Source organism: Arvicanthis niloticus, chromosome 16 (genome assembly GCF_011762505.2).
Source record: "Arvicanthis niloticus isolate mArvNil1 chromosome 16, mArvNil1.pat.X, whole genome shotgun sequence".
Lineage (NCBI taxonomy): Eukaryota > Metazoa > Chordata > Mammalia > Rodentia > Muridae > Arvicanthis > Arvicanthis niloticus.
Genome location: NC_047673.1, coordinates 72,316,653 through 72,333,980, shown reverse-complemented (window position 1 = coordinate 72,333,980; position 17,328 = coordinate 72,316,653). Strand labels below are relative to the sequence as shown.

General features: G+C 44.7%; 1 long non-coding RNA gene and 1 pseudogene across 1 annotated transcript; both read right to left on the bottom strand.

The window, feature by feature from the left end:
- Window positions 1-11,212, bottom strand: part of LOC117721386 (guanine nucleotide-binding protein G(s) subunit alpha pseudogene) — a 38,705-nt pseudogene extending 27,493 nt beyond the window's left edge.
- A 2,482-nt stretch (window positions 11,213-13,694) lies between these two features.
- On the bottom strand, window positions 13,695-17,160 carry LOC143434757 (uncharacterized). Its single transcript, XR_013104516.1, has 2 exons — window positions 17,024-17,160; window positions 13,695-14,176 (listed from the first exon to the last, which is right to left on the bottom strand). It is a non-coding gene; the product is annotated as an uncharacterized LOC143434757 (long non-coding RNA).
- Between the last annotated feature and the right edge of the window lie 168 nt (window positions 17,161-17,328).

Genomic DNA, 17,328 nt, shown 5'->3' with positions numbered 1-17,328 from the left:
GGAAAGTGTTAGCAGTTGTGGTTGGCAGACTGGCCCTGGCTCAGAGGACTGTGGCTGGGTGCCATCTCACATAAAAGGTATCTAGAGATTAAGGATGAGTAAGTACCCTTGAAGCTTGGACAGGAAATAGTCCCAAATCTTGAGACCCTAGCACAAACTACCACAGTCCCAGAGTTAGAAGGAAGCCCTAAGAGATAGTTGTGGAGAGTGGGAAGGCCAGATGGTAAGTAGCTAAAGCGTGTAAGCAGCATGTAGCTTGACTCAGGCAGTCAAGTGTATAGGAAAGATGGCTCCTTTCTTGGTGGCTGAGAGCACACATCAGTGACTGAAAATAGTTCCAGAGCTTGATAGCCCCGAGCAAGAGATCAGCAGAGCAGACCAGCCCCTGGAGCCAGCTATATGCTGTAAGGTTCACTTCTGATGTCAGATAACTCTGCAGAACGCTCAGGATCTATGGCTGTGTATCCCCAGCAGAGTAATGAATGCTTTGAAAGTGTTGAAAGGGTGAAGACAGGTCTTTCCATGTGGTTGCTTCCTTCCCTCTCATTAAACTTGAGAAATACACTCTGCCAGAACATCACCTATGCCAGAGGATACAAACTGGGGTGTCCTAGAAAAGTGGAAGAACCTGTTTGGTCCACAGATACAAAACCAGGGGTGGATAGCCAGTAGAAGCTCTATGTGTACAAAGAGCTACTGATGTTAAGGTGGCTCTGACAAACAGCAGGCAGGCTCAATACAACCTCAACTCAGCACAGCATGCAACACGCCACTTGTAATTCCCTCTTTGCACATTTAATTATGTATACTTTTAAAAGTATTTCGCGTTTATCTTATTGGGGTTTTTTGTTTTGTGTTTCCCTTTTTTATATTTATTCTTCGTTGCTTTTCTATTACTATGAAGATATACCATACCCAAGGCAATTGATAGAAGAAAGAGTTTATTGGGGCTTATAGTTCCAAGGGTTAGAGTCCATGGCCATCATGGCAGGAAACCTGGCAGCAGACAGGCACAGTGCTAAAGCAGTAGTCAATTTCTTCGAAAGTAGGAGAGAGAGAGAGAGAGAGAGAGAGAGAGAGAGAGAGAGAGAGAGAGAGAAGCTAACCAGGTGTGGCAAGGGCTTTTGAAACCACCCTGAGTGACACACTGTAGTGGGATATCTTCCCACTACTTTGTATAAAGCTCGGCGATTGGGTTGTGTGAGAGGTAGGCAGAGTGAGGAGGTCGGGAGGAGATGAAGAGGAGGAGGAGGAGGAGCTAGGAGGGAGGAGAGATGTAGGAGTCAAGGAGAACCACAGGTCCAGGACAGGCCTAGGTAACGATTTATACCTTAAGGTTAAATATTGGGAAACAACTCTAATTATGTGGGCATTTTGTTAATTGAGCATTATCAAATATATAAAGTCATTGGATAATCTTTAAGCATTAGAGTCTTATTTCTACTGAGAACTGTGTGGATGGCGGGACAGTCTGGGCTCAGCCAAGGATTGTAGAGACAGTGTGGTAGATTGACAGAGCCATCTTCCATGCTGGCATCTTGTGGGTGCCAGGGCCAGTGCTTCTGGCCTGCCTGAGATAGTAGCCTGAGCCAAGCAGTGGCGGGAGCACCTCGCCACTCGTAGCCTCAGGCCTTGTCTAGTCGGAAATATGGCAGCTTCATAACAACAAGCCAGGTTTGGTGTCACTGCATTAAATATTAACCATAACACACACCTCCTCCAACAAGGCCACACCTCCTAATCCTTCCCAGAGAGTGCCAAAGCAGGGAACAGTATTCAAATAAATGAACCATGAACCTTATAGGGTCTATTCTCATTCAAAGAACCTCATTCCACTTCCTGGCTCTATTATAATATAGAATACATTTAGTTCAACTTCAGAAGTCTCCATAGTCTTTCTCAGTCTCAACATAGTTTATAACTCCAAAGTCTCTTAACTGTCATCTAACGTAAAATCAAAATCAAATCCTGTACTTCCCACATACAGTGCCACAGATTGTACATTACCATTCTAAAAGGGAGGCATAGGGGCACAGCAAGGAAATACTGACTAAAGAAAGCCTGAAACCCAGCAGGTAAAACTTCAAACCTCATAAGTCCATGTCTGATATCAAAGAGCTCAGGTGGCTCTCCCCTTCCAGCTGTGACAACTGCAACACACTTCTCTCTTGGGCTGGTTGCTGCTCTCCCTGACAGATATCCTACAGCTCTAGCATCCCCCATGTTTTGTAGTCTCCAACACAATCCAGGCTTCACTTTTATAATATAAAACATGAGATGGGTCCTGATTAATTAATGCATTTTCATGTATGGATAATCACCCAATCTATGCCATAGATGAGGCGGGCTTGGGTGACATCTCCATCAAACATATGGAATACACATTCTTCTCAGCACATGGAATCTTTTCTAAAGTAGATCACATTCAAGGGCACAATATAAGTTTTAACAAATATGAAAGAACCTTGTAATTTCTTGTATAAAACTAGAAATCACAATAAAAATGTAAGTACTTGGAGACTGAAGAATATACTCTGGAACGGACAATGTGCAGTTAAATATTAACATAAAATTGTTTTAAAGTCCTATAATCAAATTAAAATGAAAACATAACTTGCCAACTTCAGGAACAAAGCTAAGGCAATTCCAAGAGGACAGTTTATAGCTGTTGGTGCTTATACTAAGAAAGTCAGAGAAATCACAAGTAGTAACTTAATGCTGCATCACTAGAGTTTAGAAAAACAATGACAAGCTAAGCTCAAAAGAAGTAGACAACAAGAAATAATAAAAATTAAAACAAAAACTAATGAACTAGTGACTAAAATAACAAATAAGTAGTTGGGGATTTTTGACGACATAAACTTGATTGACAAGTAGCTAACAAATCTAACCAAAAAAAAAAAAAAAGAGGAAATCCAAATTAATAAAATTAGAGGAAGGAGGAATATTGAAACAGACTCCAGTGAAATCCAGAAGATCATTAGGGAAGATGAGAAATCCAGAAGAAATGGACCAATATTTGAACATATATGACATACCAAAATGAAGTCAGGACACTATGAGCAGTTTGAAGAGATCTATAGCAAGCAACAAGACTGAGTTTCCTGAGAAATAAAGTCCCAAGACTGAAGATTCTGCCAAGCTCTTAAAGAAGAGCTAATGGCAACACTCCTCAGACTATCCCATAAAACAGAACAGGAATAAACAGTACCAAACCAAGTATAACCCTGAAACCAAAATCAGATAAAGACACAAGGGAAAAAAAACTACAGCCCAATACCCTTGTGGAACAAGAATACAAATATCCTCAAGAAAACACTTGAATTTAACAGTAATTAAGATCATACTCTGTGACCAAGGTGGTTTCATCCCAAGGATGCAAGAATGATTCAACACAAATTAACAGATGTAATAAAGCACATAAACATACTTAAGGGCAGAAACTACATGACCATTCCTGTTGGGGGCCGACTTTTAGCAGAAAGCGGCTATCAGCTTTGCAGCCATCTTGAGCCATATACCCTGACATGAGATTTAAATTACAATAGCCTACAACAGCTGAGAACACTCTGATAATCTTGGTTTAGATACCTTGAGATTAAAGGTGTGTGAGATTAAAGGTGTGTGACTTAAGAAGTATAGAGATCAGGGTTAGAGACAAGACCTAAAGGCATGATTAAAGGTGTAACTTAGAGGCGTGGCTTAGAAGTGAGACATATAAAAGGCAGAGACAGAACAGATCAGAATTCAGACATTAGGGAGACACAGCAGAGAGAAGACATTAGGGAAACTATAGAGAGAGATTCATACACATCAGACATTAGGTAGAATCTGCCGTCACCCTCGCTCTTGCTGAAGCCCGACCTGCAGACCGGAGCAGCAGCTTGGGCCGGGATACAGTGGCCGCCCAAACGTGGGTCGGCCCAGGCCTCAACATTTTGCCTGGGCTGCAACATTTATTTTGGCCACCCCAACTTGGGGCTAGTGCGGTCCCCAACACATTCCAACATATGCAGAAAAGGACTATGATGAAGTTCAGCATCTGTATCGGTTACTTCTGTTGTTGAGATCAAATCCCTGATAAAAGCAACTTAAAGAAGAAAGGGTTTGTCTGGGCTCAGAGTTCAAGGATACAGTTTATCACAATTGGAAAGTCATGGCAACAAGAGCATGAAGCATCACAACTGATCTGAAATCAAGAAACAATGAGAGATAAATGCTGATACTCAGCTCACTTTCTCCTCTTTATTCATCCTAGGACACCAACCTACGCAACAATGCCATCTGTATTCAAGGTGGGTCTTCTGTACTCAGCTAAAGCTTTCTGAAAACACTCTTGCAGGTACACACAGAAATGTGTTTCCATGGCAAGTGTAAATAATGTTTTTTTTAAAGTATTCTGTTATCTACAAACTGATACTTTGGCTTCTTCCTTTTCAATTTGTATCTTTTCTCCTTTTCTCCTGTCTTACCACTCTAGTTAAGATGATATAAGAGCAGAAGAATGGAAACTTTGTCTCATCCTGATTTTAAAAGTTGTTCCTCCTTTGACATTGACATTGGCTATGAGTTCGCTGTGCATATGGCCTTTATTGTGTCACAGTATGTCCTTTCTACCTTCCTCAAGACTCTTACCATGAAGGGACCCTAGAATGGTTGGTTAATCTTGACAGTCAACTATTGGGATTTAGAATTACCTCATCTTTGACAGTTGTAGCAATAATGTAAGTTGAAGAAAAGACAGCCCCTTCACAAATGGGAAAATTGGATATTCATGGTGGAGTAATAAAACTGTCTCTCAACCTGCACAAAAATAAATTCAAAATAGACCAAAGACCTTAATGTAAAATATATATTTAAAAACAAAAACAAAAAAAGCTTGAACCCATGGGGCAAAAGATTCAGGTTCCGGCAAGGGGTTTTCTGAAAAAAAAAAAAAAACAAAAAAAAAAAAAAAAAAAAAAACAAAAAAAAAAACAAAAAAAAAAAACGCTCCTAGCTCAGGAAGACATAGCAAGAATTGTCAAATGGGGGTTGAATCGACTTAAAAGGTTTCTACACAGCAAAGGGACCAATTAACTTAGTGAAGAGAGCCTGCAGGATGGGAGAGAGTTGTCAGCTATACAACTGACAGAGAATTCATACCTAGAACCTATAAGGAACACAAAAAATAAAATACAAAATACAATCAATAAATGAACAAATTAAATGAATAGACAGTCCCCAAAGATGAAGTAAAATGTCCAATAAACATACAAAACACATTGGCATCCTGAACCACCAGACAATTTACATAGACTCCATCTCACTGTGGTTAGAATAACTATCATCAAGAAAAGATGTGATAGGTATGATAGGCTGCTGTAGAAATAAATTAGTGAATCCACTATGTGAATCAGTGCTGCCCCTCAAAAAAAAAAAAAAAAAATAGAACTACTATATCAAGATCTATCTAAATCAAGCCCAGGGATGTAAGTCGGCTTACAATAGAGACCTGCACACCATGCTTGTGATGCACCATTCACAGCAGCCAGGTCAGGGAGGCAGCCTAGGAGTCAGGCCCTCGGTGGATGAATGGACAAAGAAAATGTGCTGCCTTTACACCGTGGAGTATTACCCAGCCACAAAGAGTGAAGTTGTATTGTTTTCAGGTAAATGATGAGACAAGAGATCATCATGTTGGGCAATCTCTCTGTCTCTCTCTGTCTCTGTGTCTCTCTCTATCTCTGTGTCTCTCTCTGTCTCTCTCTGTGACTCTATCTCTCTCTGTCTCTCTGTCTCTGTGTGTGTGTCTCTCTGTCTCTCTCTCCTCTCTCTCTCTCTGTCACACACACACACATGTTTTTTCTGATCAGTGTTTCTCCTCTGGAGTGTCAGGATTACAGACAGGTGCCACTACATTCAACTTCAGAACCAGAACATAATAATAATAATAATAATAATAATAATAATAATAATAATAATAATAATAATTAGAAGGAACCCAGGTTGGGGAATAAGAGCAGGGAGGGAAAGACACAAGAGAGACAGTGATGGGGCAGTGGGACACTTATCAAAGTCCTTTATGTGAATATGTGAGAATGTCTCAATGAAACCAATTGTTTTGTACAACTAATACATATTAATAAAAAAATTAGTTCCAAAAAAAAGAAAGAAAGAAAGAAGAGAGAGCAGAGGAATCCACAGACTAGTGGACAATCCGGCAGATTTTTTGTGGCACCAGGGGACATATAGAAAGAGCTAATGGGGCTGGATAGGTGGCTGGGTTGTTAAACGTGCTTACGGTGCAGGATTCCTGTGCAAGCATGGGAACTGCAGTTCGGACTGCAACGCCCACCTAAAGCCTGGGAGTGGCCCTGCACACACCAGTAACCGCTGCACTGAGGTGGGTGGAGACAGGAAAATAGCTAGGGTTTGCTGGCGTGGCTAGCTGACAAATTCGAGTGAGTTCCAGGTTCAACAGAAGGTGAACAAGGCAGAAAGTGGTACAGGGAGACACCCCCTGTCCTCCTCTGGTCTCTGTAAGAGGCACATGCAGCCCTCCCCACACATAAATAAAAATAATAAAACACTGAACAGAATTCAGTTTTACAACTCTAAGAGAACAGCTTCACTCACCACAAGTGCCTTCCGGTTTATGAGCTCACACCTCAGAAGGCAAGTGGGAAAGCTCCCCCTCCTGGTGTGATTTGCATTTCAATTAGTGCCAAGGCACTCCCTTTTGAGCATGAGTCAGGAGACTGAGGCCTCCCTGCAGAACCTGCTCTGTACTGGGCCTCAACCACACCCTTAGTCCAGTCAGACTGGGCACAGCCCGAGGAGCCGAGGCCCTGTGAGCTGTCTCGGGGGAGTATGAAAACCCCATCCCCAGCTGACAGCAAGTCCTCCTTCACTGTCTGTCATCAGCCTTTGCTGTTCATCCACACATAGTGAACTAGATGAGCAGAAAGGTCCTGCCCTCCAGACCCCCTCAGAACCTCTTTTATGAATATTAAGAAACCCGTGCTCCGAGTCCGAAGCTGCGGAGACACATAGCTGAGCGTGACTAAGTCCCAGGCTCAGCTCTGAGGTTCCTCTCAGATTATTCCCTTTTTTGGCCGCAGGCAGGGTTTCCCTCTTCTCTCTTAGGTGCTGCCGGGCAGAGCCTTAAAAAGCCCCGGATGAGCAGCATTACAACTCACAGGCTCCCTCTCCAGAAGGGCTGGGTGCAAGGAACCTCTCCCCAGGACTTAAGATCCTCCAGGAGGATGAAGGGCACCACTAAACCTCCTCTAACCAGGCCTGAGAGGCCAAGCTAAGGTTCTAGTGAACCGTCTACTCCAAGTCCATAGGAAATAAATTTCCTTCTTGGGTGTATAAAGGGAAAAGGAAGGAGAAAGGGAGGGGGTGGGGAGGGAAGAACAGGAGGAGGGACAGGAAGGGTGGGAGTCTCTACCAGCGGAAGCATCCCCCAAGATTCTAGCAGTATTCACAAATGACCCCGATGGCAAGTAAAAAACCCAGGCGGGTTTTGAGATAGAAAAGGCAAAAGACTCAAAGACAAGAGCGCAGGGAAAGAGGATGAGTGAGTGAGTGTGTGTGTGTGTGTGTGTGTGTGTGTGTGTGTGTGTGTGTGTGTGTTGGAAATGTATGTGTGTTGGAAGGGGGGGTGGGGGGCGGGTTGGGGGGTGTGCTTAAGGCAGTGTATCCAGGACAGAAAAAAAAAAACCCGGAGAGAAGAGAGAAGGGTCTGCTGGGAGAGGCAGGGGAGGGGCAGAGTGTCTGGTAGTCACAGAAGTGACTAGTGACATCCAGCCTTGCAGTCCACAGTGTGCTGACAGGGAGCTCAGGGCATTAGCTTCTCCCTCCCCTCGGACTGATGTAAATGTTAGTCCTACTTTCATTGAGGTCAGAATTCCTGGTGCAGCCCACCTTCACAATCCAGAGCCACAACTCCCTGGCTGCATGGTCCAAAGAAAGCAAACAAATCTCTAGACGCCTCCATTTTCTCAACTATAATTGGCAACGATGGCAAGACATGGCTCACAGGGCTACCGAGATGATCTAATGAATGAATATGTGCCATGCCTTTGAGAAGAGGACTCCCCATGCTGCTCCACCAGTGACAGCACACAGAGGTTCTGGACTGGTAATAATTGCAGCCCATGCAGATCTCCACCAAGCAAGCCGCTATTGTTCTGGAGACTCCAGTGGAGTTTCCTCGCAGCTACTTTGTTTTCCTCCGAGCTACATTGTGTCTTTTTGCCCTACGATATTTTCTTCTCTATCTTCTTTGTTTCTGTAAGATCTTCCTTAGAATCAGAAGGCTTCCCCACCTCCTGTTCTCTATATTCTCACAGTTGGTACCCCCAAAGCATCTTTTCTTGTTTAGTATTCTGAACAGTGGCTTACTCAGGCCCAGGCTGGTCACACACTCATAGCAATGCCCCTGTCCAACCTCCCAAGAGTTGAGATTACAGATTAAATCACCATGCCTGGATCTCTCGTGCCTCTGTTCCAGTTTGCTTTCTGTGGCTCAGATACAAATCATGACCAAATGCAACTTGGGACAATCTGTTTGGCTTAGAGTTTATAATCCATCACAGAAGGAAACCAAGATAGGAATCCAAGATAGGAGGAACACTGCTTCCTAGCTTGCTCCCTCTGGCTCTCTGTTACCTTTCTCATACAACCCAGGCCACTTGCCTAGGGGTGGCAACTGCTCAGTGGGCTGGGCCCTCATACATAAATTAGCAACCAAGAACATGTCACACCCATTCTTATGGAAGCAGTTCTTCAACCCAGGTGTATCAAGTTGACAACCACAACCTCTACTTTTTTTTATTTTTGGAAAGGAACATTGTGCCTAGAGGACACAAATAGGTACACAAAGTTAAGCATAATTCTTTGCTATAGGACTCATCAGAGTCCTTAACATATAAACAGCATTATGGATCATCAAGAATGTGAAATGTGAATGTGAAATCTTTTCCAATATCACTTGGCTGTGAAAAAAAAAAGTTACAGATACACACACACACAGAGACTGCCCACTGATGTGTCATGAGACTCGGGCTGCTTTACAGAACCAAGTTGCAACTAGAGAACCTTTAAAGTTCTGTCTAGTCCTGGTTTCTGTGATGCATATCTCACATTGTGAAGCATCCCTGGTATGACCCATCCTTGTCTGCGGGGTTAATGCAAGCCCACCTCTGCATTGCATCAGCAACCTGAGCTCTGTCTGTAAGCCGTCATCCACCTGAGAGTCACTGAACACTTTGTCAGCACTATGACCCCTCTTTCACACACAGAGAAACTAAGGCCCAAGAAGACAAAGATACCAGCTCAGATCCACAGTCAAACAAATTCTTAGTGTGCTCACTGAGTGGCCCCCTGGCAGATGGATGGATACCAAAGGGCTCACTGAGGAGGAGCTGGGACCAGAGAGGTGTTTGAAATCAAAGCCTTACAATGAATGAGACCTCAGCAATTATGCTATGTCACTGAGGCAGGTCAATAACAATAAGAAAATAATACCTGACCCCAGGGAGACCACAGCAGAAAGCAGAGGAAGCATATGGACCATGTCTCAATAAAGCAGACGCAGCAGAGAGCAGAGGCAAGGTAAGACCTAGCATATTAGGTGATTGCTGTGGTTTAGATTTTTTTATTTGTTCATTTTATCTTATGTGTGTGACTATTTTGCTTATGTGTATGTATGTTCACTACATGCATGTTTGGTACCTGTAGAAGAGGGCACTGTATCTCTGGAACTGGAGTTGTGGATGGGTTCTGGGAACCACGCCCAGGCCCTCTGCAAAAGCAACAAGTACTCTTAACCAGAGACATCTGGTTAAGAAGCTCTAGCTTCTGGTTTGGATTTTAAATGCTTATCAAATGCCTATAGGGCGGAGGCTAGGTGCCAGAGTACAGAACTTTCAGAAGACATTAGAACTGTTAGGAGATGGAGCCCAGTGGGAGGAAATTTGATTGTTTGATTGGGAAACATCCCTGTATAGGTCTATCTTGAATTGTTGTGAAGAGACACTGTAACCATAGCAACTCATTCAAAAAAGGCATTGAGTTGGAACTTGCTTACATTCAGATGTTTAGCCCATTATCATCATGGCGGAAAGCATGGCAGCGCACACAGAGACATGGTACTGGAGAAGTAGCTGAGGTAGCTGGAGAAGTACCTGGCTTGGCAAGCAGCAGGAAGAGACAGTGGATCTGGCTTGAGCATTTGAAACCTCAAAGCCCACCCCAGTGACACACTTTCTCCAACAAGGCCACACCTCCTAATCCTTCTCAAGGACTACACTCTCTAATGACCAAGCACCTATGAGCCTATGGGGGATATTCCTATTGAAAACACCACAATCCCTATAGGCTCACATATTTAAACACTTGATCCTTAGTTGATGGCACTGTTTACTGAGGTTTGGGAGGTTTAGGTTTTAGGTTTGTTAGAGGCAGTTTGTCTCTGGGGAGAGGGAGTAAATTTTGAGTTTATAACCTCACTTTATGATTGCAGTTGAAGATATTACCTCTCAGAATCCTGCTCCTGCTGTCACTTGTTGTCACGACTTCCACTGAGATGGACTTTATCCTTCTGTATCCATAAACTTAAATAAACTCATCCTATTCGTTGCTTTGCTCATGGTAATTTATCACACCAACAGAAAAGAAGCTAGTACATTTGGTCACTAGGAGCATACACCTTAAGGGGCTATTGAGAGCCCAGCCTCTCCTGCCTCTCTCTGCTTTTGGAGGCCAGGCAGTGAATAGTCAGCCCTGCTATGACATAGTATGCCACCATCAGCTCAAACCCACAGGCCCAAGTGACCATAAAACAGCCTATGAAACCAGAAGCTGAAATAAACTTTCTCCTTTAAGTTGGTTGTCTTAGATGTTTTGTCAGAAGGGCGGAAAGATGACTCACTAGTTTGTTAGTTGGCTCTCCCAGCCCCTTCCTGACCCTTTACTATTCCAGGGTCCTCGCCCCTCAGCCCCTTATCTGCAACCCTCATATGATCCCTTCAACATCCACTGACTGATTAATGGCTGACAGATTTCCTGCTCCAAGACCAATATCAGCTTCCTCTCCACTATCGTAGCATACAATGCTACAAGAAGCTATTCAGTGTTTTCAGTATCACTTCTTGGCGATGAGCCTACTCACCTTTGACTGAAAAAAAGGAATGGAATTGGATGAAGAGGCCAGGTAGACCATGTTCCTGTAACTGCAAATGTCCTGACATCATAACTGAGCAAGCCCAGTGCAGTGCTCAACCTCCATTGTTAACTTGCATGGATTTGATGTGTCTGAGGATGTTTCCAGAAGGGAAGGAGGACCCACTCTGGATGTGGGTGGCTCCTTCCCAGTGGCAAGGGTTCCAGACTGATAAATGGGAGAAGCAGGAGGCTACCTGGGCACCAGAATTCATGTCTGCCTCCTGACCATGGATAGAATGTGATAAGACACCTCATGTTCCCACTGCTAGGATAGATGTTATTCCTCAAGCTAGAATCAAAACACTGGGAGGCTTTTTCCATGTACTTTCTCATAAGAGTAATGGAGGTAATTTGGTGTTAATACACCCAGGGACGTTTACAGTGAAGATGGCTACTAGAAGCAGTGAGAATCTGGCACTGATGTGTTTGGCATGTTGGGAGAAATTACATGCTGACCATCCAGGCTATACACTCAGGAGCCAAATGACCAATTAGCACACTGGCCTCTTACCTTGTAAACTTGAGCATGTATTTGAATAGTTCTAGAATTTCTACTTGGGAGGGACTTCGGGACTGAAAAACTGCAGATGGTAGATGGAGCTGCAAAGGATAGTCTTGGGGCTATTTTTGCTTAAAGGTTGTTCTGGTTGGAAACATTGATTTGGAGGATTGGGATACTACAGATGGAACAGTGCAGGGCCACACCCCTCTGGTACCCTGTGGTGCCTCCCATAGGGCAGGCAATGAATCGCTGTATCTGATCCCTTCATCAGGGACTATGAAGATAGAGAATCAGCGCAGCACTCGTGTGCTCTTACATAGAAGTGACATTGCTGTGGCTGCTGGCAATGGCGGTGACGATGATGGAGGTAATGGTGCAACACCTAAGGTCCTGCTGTTTCCCAAACAATTCACAGACATTATCAGCTGATACTTGTAACAACTCTGACTATGCCAAGTAGGCAGTGGGTCCCCACTTGAGCAGACACCCTAATTTGCTTCTCTGTTGCTCTGATAGAGTACCAACTAAGCAAAACTTGTGGGGGAAAAAAAGGTTTATTTCACCCTACATTTTCATTGTCTTAGGGTTTTATTGCTGTGAAAAGACACCATGACCATGGTAACTCTTAAATTTTTTTTTTTTTTTTTTTTTTTTTTTTGGTTTTTTGAGACAGGGTTTCTCTGTGTAGCCCTGGCTGTCCTGGAACTCACTCTGTAGCTCTGTAGACCAGACTGGTCTCGAACTCAGAAATCCACCTGCCTCTGCCTTGCAAGTGCTGGGATCAAAGGCATGCGCCACCACTGCCTGGCTTAAAAAAAAAATTTTTTTTTAATTAGGGCTGGCTTACAGTTTCAAAAGTTTAGTCCATTATCATCAGGAAGGAAGAAAACATAGTGGCATGCAGGGAGACATGGTGCTGGAGAAGTGGCCAAGAGTTCCACATCTTGATGCACAGTCAGAGAAAACTGACTACATACAGCTAGTATGGCAAAGAGAGACTGCATGCCATACTAGCTGTAGCTTGAGCAGAGGAAACCTCAAAGTCCACCCCCACAGTGACACCCTTCCTCCAACAAGGCCACACCTCCTAATAGTGCCACTTCCTATGGGCCAAGCATTCAAACACATGAGTCTATGAAAGCCATACTTTTTAACCACCACATCAATCCTGGAGGGAAGTCAGGGCAGGGTCTCAAGGCAGGAACCTAGAGGTAAGCACTGAAGCAGAGTCTGTGGAAGCACTGTCCACTGGCTTGTTTCTAGGCTTATGTTCAGCTGCCTCATTTATACAACCCCAGGTCTAGGGATAGCACTCACTACAGTGGGATAGGCCCTCCTCTATCAACTAGTCTTCAAGGAAATACACCCTTCAGACATGCCCAGGAGCCAATCTGATGGAGGCAATTTCTCAAACAAGGTCTCCCAGCCCCCAGTTATCTCTAGTTGGTGTCAAGTTGACAAAAATGATCAGGTATGAGAAGGACACAGATGGGGGCTCGGGGCTGGCATTTTGAAAATGGCAAGAGATCCCACAAGCGAAGATGTAATTTATCCTTAGCAAATCTGCCATTAAGAGATGCTCCTATGAAGACCCCTCTGAGAGAGAGCATTGGTGCCTAAGGTGTGGCCTCATCTGTGGCCCCACGTACAGGCTGGAGACATGGGCAAAAGCTCAGAATGCATCTGGGCATCTGGAACTTGATTCAAACTGTTTCCTCTCCCTTCTAGTCCCAGTCCTTTTCACACTTTGTAACATTAAAGAGAACCTGCGTGATCTCTCCTTCAGCTCTTGAACACCCTCCTGGAGCCCTGTCTGCTTCATGGTACACTGCAGTCTTGAGGGAAGAATACATCCTAATAAATATAATGTCTCCAGAGAAAAGGAAATCACACTCCGTGCTACTCAGCTTTCCATAGCTGTGATACAAGCACATGGAAGAATAGGTTAAAGGCAGGAATGACTTGTATGGGCTCAGGCTTCCAGAGAGTTCGGTCTGTGTTCAGCTGGTTCCACTGTTATAGGGCTGAGGTGAAGGTGAAAATTGTGGAGGCAGGAGGCTGCAGAGGAGAAAGCTGTTTGCTTCATTGTAGACAGGAAGCAATCAGAGAGGAAGAACCTGAAGGCCATGTATACCCTTCAAAGGCCATTCACTTTCCAGTGACTTCTTCCTCTCACTAAGCCCTGTGTGCTAAAGTTTCTCCCATTTCTCAAAATAGTGTCACCAGCTGGGGACCAAGCATTCACCATCTGAGCCTGGGGGTACATTAATGCTCAAGCAAACTTGGCACACAAAACCGGGTCCTTTGTTTTCGTCTCCTGCACATTGATACAGGGGACTGAACTCAGGCCTATGTACACTTAGACAACTGCTCTACCAGTGAACTACAGCTCCAAGTGGATTTCAGTAACACAGTAGAATTCATCTTGTCTGTGATCCGCTTTGGACTCATACCACAGACCTGAAACAGAGAAGAGGAAAGCATAGGTTTGCCTTGTGGTCCACCTGCCTTGTCCTTTGCTGTCTGAAGTCAGAAAGGGAGGTCCTGCTATGGTCTAGGGTTTCAGAGTAAGGCTTACTCCCATCACGTGTCAGCTGCTGCCCTCTTCAAATGGAGAGTGGGAATTTCCTGTGGCCAGCTGTAAAGTTTGTGAGTGCAACAAAAAACTGCCCCCCCCCCCTCATTTTCTTCCTGTCTCTCACATTCCAGATATGCCAGCTGTTTCTGATTCACCGCTATCCTTCTGGGCTGGATGACTCATTTGGAAAGAGGGATCTGTGTATGTCTCTATGGTTCCCTGACAGGGATCATGTGGCCACAGAAAGAAAAGACTAGGCCAGCTCCCCTGAGAAAACATGGCAGGGGAAGCTTTGAGAAGCATAAAGAAGTGTTGACTCAGATTACAAGCTGGTCCTTGTCCAAATAGTGAGGTCAGTCATTACTCTATTGCAGTAATTCTAGACTGTCTGGGGCCTTTGGGGAGCAGAGTTCTATGCATACAAACTAAGTTGGCTGCAGTACCTGAATGTGCTTCATGCACAGTGCACCATGAAGAGTGTCACTAAATTGGAAGAGGAAGCCCTGGGTGAGAAGAGACATTCTGGTACCTCAGCCTTGTAAAGCTTCAGTCTTGCAAGTTGCTGACTTGACAGCAGTGATGGGTGTAGCCTGCCCAGGCATTTGTAGCTAGAAGGATTGGGGAGGGAGGACTAGCCTCCAGCTGCCAGGGAGGAGGAACTTCCTTCAGCAGAGAACCAAACTTCCTGCTACAGCAGGTTTGGGACAAATTTTTCTCCAAGAGCCCCAAGCCCAAAAGAAATCAGGGTAGGGCCAATGGAAATGAGATAGTGGAAAAAATAAAAGCTCCCAGGAAAGTACTGTGAAGCTTCTAAAACCATTGCATAGAAAACCCCTGAACTACCAAAGACTACTGTGGTAGACTTCAATTCTTTCAGTCACATAAGACAAGACAGAGCCTGGTGACAAGCAGTGTGCCTGTCAGGCAACGTGCTAGGAGCTGAAACCTGAAGATGGAGGATATCAAACAAAGTCAAATGTAAGTAGGGAGAGATTGTCTTTCCAAAGAAAGACCCTGGTCCTGGGCAGAATGGCCCTCTCTCAAGACTCTGCAAGCATCTCAGATTCTAACAGAAGAATAGGGGAGAGGAGGCTTGTTTTCTGTGGCAGAGGAAGGACAAACAGAGTCAGGTAGAATCTGGAAGAGAAGCTGGAGAAACACTGGGAAATGACTAGCTAAGCAGGGGAATGTTCTGGCTATGGACAGCCCCTTCCCAGAGGCTGGTAGAGGTGGGCGGGAAGCCCTCTGTTTCATTTGTGTGTGCACCAGTCTGGAGGAAGCAGAGCTGGGGAACCAGTAAAGAAAGAAAGAGCCCCAAGTAAAGTTTGAGCAAGTGAAGCACTGGGTCAGCCTTGGGCAACAGTGGACACCCGGTTAAAGACAAGAATAGACACAGTGAGGAGGCTAATACAGTGATGAATCGTTCTTAGAGCTAAAATGGCTGTCATATTGATACAAAATGAATACATTTAAAAAAATTTTATTTGACAAAGACAGATGGAATAACCAGACATGTCATGTTTTGTTTGTGCTTTTGTTTCTTAGACAGGGTATTGCTGTGTAGCCCTAGCTAGCCTGGAACTCTCCATAAAGACCAGGCTGGCCTAGAATTCCTGAAGAGCTGCCTGTCCCTGCCTCCCCTGTATTGGGATTTAAAGACATGGGTCGCCATGCTCACTAGCAAGCATTTGCTTGCAGCGTGATGGTTTCTAAGCCTCACAGCCCTTTCCCGGGATTTGTTCAGTTTTCCTCACCATTTGATTTCCTTTGGCCTCACCCTGATTCCTTCTAGGCTCAGGATTCAAAAGGAAACTGGGGGGAAGACACCAGACAAACACTTGTCATGCACAGGGGAGAATAGTGAGGTAGCAGTACAGACAGACAACCCCTGGCTTTGCCACAGGGAGACAGACACTTTGATTCCTCCAGGGACAGAGTCATTTGCATATTACATAGATATTTCAAGTTGCTACAGCTTCCTGAAACTTCCAGAGTTACAAACTATCTCAGAAACCATGCAATGCTGAACCAAGATGAGGTCCAAACCAGGGATTCTCAGCCTGGTACAGAGACATTTCAGACTACATTGTTCTTCCTTTTCTCTCTGTAGGGCCATGCCCTCCACCCGACCATCCTTCAGTGTGGTACCCAGCTTCCACCCAGTAGAGGCCAACAGCCTCTTTTGTCCCAGTTGTGACAACATGAATAAGGTCTGCAGTTAGGGTCAAAAGCCTCTTGGGTCACACTGGTAGGTGTGGGTTGCTTCCAGTTGAGAACCCGTGCTTTAAATAATTCATAGCACAAGCAGATACTAAGCCCATCCAGTATTCATTCCAGAACCATGTTCTGTGTGTGAGCTTTCCCTGGAGAGAGCAGTGGGACTGGCCATCAACAGGGGCTCTGTTCTAAATGCTCTCCCAGCAGCAACTTAATAAATCCTCCCAGGTAAATCAGAGTTTTAAATAAGCGGCACATTATTATTCTAGTGTCGATTTGCCCAGGGTGATATGGGAGGCTACACATGCTAAAACCACACACTTTCCTCCATTTCTTGAAATTTAGATTTAACAAAGATGAATGGTTTTTGCCAAATTGCACAACCCTACTTATGCACAAATAACTTCAGTAACTGCAGAGGCCCTGGGACCTTAAAAACCCTGTGTTGCCAGTGACTAACTTTAATTCATGTGGGTAACATATTTGAGCTTCTAGGGGGCTCAGTTTCTCACCTGTAAGATGACACATCCGTAGCCATTTTTTCTCACAGAGTTTGGGGTGTTAGCTTGTGTGCCCAGAGCCTGCAGAGCTCTCTTTCGATCCTGAGCCCAGTGAAGTGGCAACTGGCTTAGTCGCCTCGCTCACTCCCTCATCCGCGCCTGACTCATCCGATGTTTCCTGGACACTCATTGCTGAGTTTCGCCCAGCGTTCCTCCCCACTGGCTGGGGTCTGAGTCTCAACTTTCGCACCCCAATTTGCGATTGCCCTCCCCCTCCTCACTGCCACCGGACCCCGCCATCCCGGGAGCGGTCCAAA